This window comes from Uranotaenia lowii, chromosome 2 (assembly GCF_029784155.1).
Source record: "Uranotaenia lowii strain MFRU-FL chromosome 2, ASM2978415v1, whole genome shotgun sequence".
Classification (NCBI taxonomy): Eukaryota; Metazoa; Arthropoda; class Insecta; order Diptera; family Culicidae; genus Uranotaenia; species Uranotaenia lowii.
The window spans coordinates 223,621,825-223,627,229 of record NC_073692.1 but is presented as its reverse complement, the minus strand read 5'-3'; the positions used below and the strand labels follow the sequence as shown (position 1 = coordinate 223,627,229).

The window sequence follows — 5,405 nt, the reverse complement described above, 5'->3', positions numbered from 1 at the left end:
AATTTGTACTCAAATGTAGTCCATGAAAATTTATTTCTCTAAAAATGTCCACCTCCAGAAGCTTAATGTATGAAGTAAAGTATATAAATCTAACTAGAACATTTTTCTCTATATTATGTTGAAAAACTGCAAGTGTTATTTTATAATTTGGCAGACAAGTCCATATATTTGTAGATGTTTTCATTGATATTAAGCAGTATTTTTCAAAGATGTATTTCTTGGGGACGTAAGTTTCAGGCATTTGTACTACATTTTACTGCAATTTAAGGTCAATGAAAAGTAAGAGGGTGTCATCTTTTAAAACTTAAAATAAAAAAAATATTTTAGATAAATCGACACAATTTATTGCATTTGTGTAGTATGCTTTTGCATTTCCTTCATAGAATACCTCATAAACCAAAACAAAATTTCTACTCAAAAGAGTAAACATCATTGAACAAGGTATATCGAAAGAGTACTTCTAGCTAGAGCCTAATTGTATATCTCTTGGAAGTATAAAAAAGCCTATACAATTTTTAAAACAAATTAAAAATATACTAACTTGACTTTCACACATTAAAAAAATCAATTCCGATCATTGTCAAATGTTAAAAACAAAACATAAATACAGGAAAAACGTTTAGTGCTATGTAGCAATTAATATAAAAAAAAAGGATTTTTATAACGCAAAATTTTGGAAAGAATGCCATAAGTACAAATTCTTTTTCAAATATTGTTACCATAAAACTGCAACAACTATATTTTTCTTCATGAAATAGTCTAAAATGATTTTTTTGCTTCAAAGTGGAATCTTTGTGTTTCGGTTAGAGCGATACGGCTAGAATTATTGACTTTTCGCTTGTTAATTGCTTCTTACTAATCTCCAGGCTAAATTATTCACAATGTTGTATGCAAGTGTGTAAAAAATTGTTGTTAATTACCTTATTGCCGTTTAATTATGATTTTTCTATATGAAGTCTCGATCATTTCGAAAAAAATCTTGTCTGATTTATCAGGATTTTTTTTCCAGAAATTCCCAACGATTTGGTTTGTGCATGCACGTTCTGTATCAGCCATCATATGAGATTACACCTCCAGGAGGCAGAAAGACCATAACCTAGGAAAATAAATAAATATAAAGAAATACATACTGTGGTTTATAATTGCTTCTCACTCTTACCAACCGAAGCGAACGCAGCTCTAGAACAAGGTATCACCAAAGCTAAGCTGTTTGAAATGGTTACAGGATCGTTGGCTGAGCAGATTTAGGCAGGAAAAAAGCATAGCATTCTAAGGTACTCTGCCGTCAACTTCAGAGAACATGTTTGATCTGCCGCGCCGCCAAATCTGGAATCAATTCGTCTGATGTCGAATCCCAAGTGATTCTTTTAGCTTGTCCCTCAGCGCAAGAACCGTACGGGAAACTCTCAGGGTACTCTTAAAGGACTTTCTCTTGGACGTTGTTGTACATAACTTGTACCTATAATGAAAACGAAACACTGAAATTCACTTTGCTTGCCATTTTTTTCTTAAATATTCCAATTTACTTACCTTCAGAGATTCAGAGAACAATTAGGCAGAATCAGACCATCCCGTGTCCAATCCCGATCGGAAATACAATAACGTTACCTCGCGGACGCGGATCGAATTAACCAGCATTTCGAACAGCAAGGCTTCGGATATATGCTGACCGGTCTAAACTGGGTCACCATTTCCTGGATCAGTTGGTTTATTAGCGAAAACTTACATTTTCGGGATTCCCGACGTACGGTCACGAGCAGACACATTTTGTTTTGTTTACGTTATGTCAACATGCACACTCAAATCTTTTACTCTGCAATTGCGTTTCAACGCACATAATTTTACATCAATCAAGGCTTAAATTTGTGTTTGAAACCGGCTTTTCACTGATTCGGATTAAGGCGTATGAAATGTAGATGAGAAAGAATGTAAAATTAGATCATTCTCATTATAGACGAAATAAAATTAGGTTTTGAAGCGTTTCTGTCTCGAATAATTTTGATAATTTTTTGGTGTGTAGTCATGTTTTTGTCCTTCTAGGCAAAACGAAAAATAAAAAATCATCTGATAGCCTACATAGATCGCTCAGAACTGATACATATCAGTTATGATCCTAAAGGTTGAAAGTCGTTAGGGGAAGGAAATCAGCATCGAGACGTTCGTTGCTGATAGTCTGCGTCCTTTTTTACCTCATCATGTATCGCAAAACTGTTTCAAATACGGAAGCGTCGTTGTTATGCATGATTGTTTGTATGATTTGGTTGAAGAAGGAAAATTTGACTGCTTTGATTTTTTGGCTCTGAATGTAGTCAAGCATGACTCGGTGAAAATGATTGATATTTGGAACACTAGTCTACGGAGACTTAGAAAAAATCGAACTAAGGATTTTCAACGACAGTTCAAAGCAGCAAGCGTCGCTTTCCGTAGACTGAATGGATCCTTGTATAAGTTCCACGTCTTACGCTTACAATCAAGTTTACGCAGTAATCCAAGAAGTTTTAAGACTTTCGTAAACTCAAAACGCTAAACGAGCGCCTTACCGACCTCCTTTTTTTACCATTAGGGGAGATGAGGGCATAACGAGCACCCAGGGCATAATGAGCACTACGCTTTTCTACGAAAGTACGTATTTTCTTAAACAAATTTTCATGAGGATTTGTTTCGTACTTCCTATAGTATTAATTTTTCACAAAAAAAGGAATCTCCTTATCATCTTTACAGAGATATTTAAAAAAAACTAGCTTGGTTCTCAAGTTACGAAAATATTATAATTTTTGAGCACTACGAAATAAGTTCTTATGATCTTAAAATAATCTTGATCTATAATGTACGCACTGCAACATGATGTACACATTGTTTCTCAATTTTTACCATTATAAAATTTTTGATTTTTCACTTTTATCAATTTTAAAACACGTTTTTACTTAAATTTGTTGACTAGGGGCATATAGAGCACCATATTATCGAGGCATAACGAGCATTTTCTGCCGTAGAATCTAGCAGCGAATTAAAATTGATTTATAGCGCCACATCTTGACTAGTTTTCATCCGACGATTTAGCCTATTGGTAAGGTGTCGGAGAGATAATCAAAAGACTAGCGTTAGATTTTTGTTCGAGGTGATTTTTTTCCATTTACTATTCATGATCGATTTTTTTATTGTTACATTATACGGCTAGTAGCATCATCCTCCGAACAAAGCACATTATGTATGAGCGTGCGTGAATGGTTTGTATTCTACAAACAGACCTAGATTATTTTGTTATTGCTTTGTTTCATGAATCTACGACTCACCTGACTTCATCGAATTGAATTCGCTGCTAGATTCTCCGGCAGAAAACGCACATCTTGCCCTGATTAATGGTGCTCATACTGCCTCAGGGGGGGTTCTCAGTATGCCTCCACAGTGGTTGGTTTTCAGCTTTTGGCAAAATTTTTTAAAATGCATTTTTTAACGTTTTCATCTAGTTTTTCACGTTTCAGCCCGTTAGGGAATAGGCTTTTCAAGTGTCTGAACACGAAACAATAATGTAACCTCCATATTATAGCTATGTTCTATGATTAACCCTTCATTTCATGATTTTTTATTTTTCCTTAAAAATATTTTTTTACAGTTGGAAATGATGAGTACATCAAGAAAAAAAATTAAAATAAAATACGATTTTTCACTTTTTCCATACATTAATTGTTGCAAATTTGTTACTTTATGAAACGAAGGGTTAAATAAGCGTTTTCCTTAAGGTGGCCATTATGCCCCCATCTCCCCTATGCTGTTTCTAGCTCTCCAGATACCTGTTGCAATTTATTTGCTGAGCATTTCCGATCGGTTTTCTCGAACACTGTTTCCTCTGAATCTGAGTGCAGCGAAGCCAACTTTTATGTTCCAGTCGATGCAATATAACTTAACACTTTTGTAATAAACTAAGAGCTAATTGTAAAGGCCGAAACGAAATTGAAAGCCTCATTAGCTCTTGGACCTGAACGAATTCCAGCTGTAATTTATTGCCGCTGCATCGAAGCTCTTACAATGCCTCTAGCACGAATCTACAACAGATCTCTTTAGCAACGTAAATTTCCTGAGAAATGGAAAAATTCATTTTTGGTTCCAGTATTTAAAAATGGTGACCGAAGAAACGTAATGCAGTATCGAGGTATTACCAGTTTGTCGGCAGGTTCTAAACTTTTCAAAATCATCGTGAGTGGCGCTCTGTAACGAGCTTCATCCCAATATATTGCATCTGAACAGCACGAGTTTATGCCGGGTAGATCGGTGAGTAAAAACCTTTTGCAATACACATCGTATTGCCTGAACCAGATGGAGTGTAAAAAGCAAGTAGATGCTGTTTACACCGACATCAAGGCTGCTTTTGACAGTATTGATCACAGAATATTGCTTGCCAAACTATCTGAACTTGGTGTTCATGAGAACATGGTTGTTTGGTTGGAATCCTTCCTCACAGATCGGTGTATCAGAATTAAATTTGGTGATAGCATATCCTTTCCTTTCATAAATTGGTCTGGGGGAAACTATCTTGGACCTCTGCTATTTGTATTATTTTTAAACGATCTGATAATCAGTTTGGATGATGGAACTAAGAATGGTGTAGAGTGAATAAGTAATCGGTTAGTGTCCCTAAATGCTTTGTAATAACCTTCCATCAAAAAAAAATCACCCATTCTACACGACTATAGCATCGATCATCAGCATTTTCAAAGGGTATTGGAAGTTGACGACCTATGACGACCCTTCATGCACAGCTCACGTTTAACAGCCATCGAACAACCGTCATAAATTAAGCCAATCGACAACTTGGTTTCATTTAAAAAATAGTATCAGAAGTATCAGAACCTCAAATACAGATTAGACGAAGTATAATATTGAAAAACTGATGAAAATCATTACTGAAAAAAAGTGTGCGCCAGCCAGTGGGAGGTACCTAGAATAAAGTAAAATAAATTCTAACCAAAAACGATAATTTTCTTTATAATATTTTTTCATCAGTTATCATCAGATTACCTTCATTTCCTTTGTAGAAAGTATTTAGATCAAATGAATGGTTTTTGAGATACACGCATTCGTAACTATCCCATTTCTAAAAAAAACTAAGCTCTATGCACGAGGGCACTTCTCGATTATTTCCCGATACATATGACTTTAGAATTTAATGATTATCATACAATGACAAGTAATTAAAAAGAAATATCCGCCTTTAAAATGCCTCGTAATAACTAATCCCTGCCACTTCTTAGCTGACTCTACCTTTCAAAATATTTCAAACTAATAAAAACGAAACGAATCGAATTCCCAAACATAATCGATTAAGATGCTTCAAATACCAGAACCCACGTCTGCCGTATTACTGAACAATATATAAAAAACGCAAGTATAACGCTCGATAAACTAGT

The 5,405-nt window shown here is 35.0% G+C and overlaps 1 long non-coding RNA gene across 1 annotated transcript; it reads right to left on the bottom strand.

Annotated features, from left to right (window-relative positions):
• Positions 1-671: 671 nt before the first annotated feature.
• LOC129741118 (uncharacterized) lies at positions 672-1,749 on the bottom strand. Its single transcript, XR_008736429.1, has 3 exons — positions 1,531-1,749; positions 1,160-1,459; positions 672-1,096 (listed from the first exon to the last, which is right to left on the bottom strand). It is a non-coding gene; the product is annotated as an uncharacterized LOC129741118 (long non-coding RNA).
• Between the last annotated feature and the right edge of the window lie 3,656 nt (positions 1,750-5,405).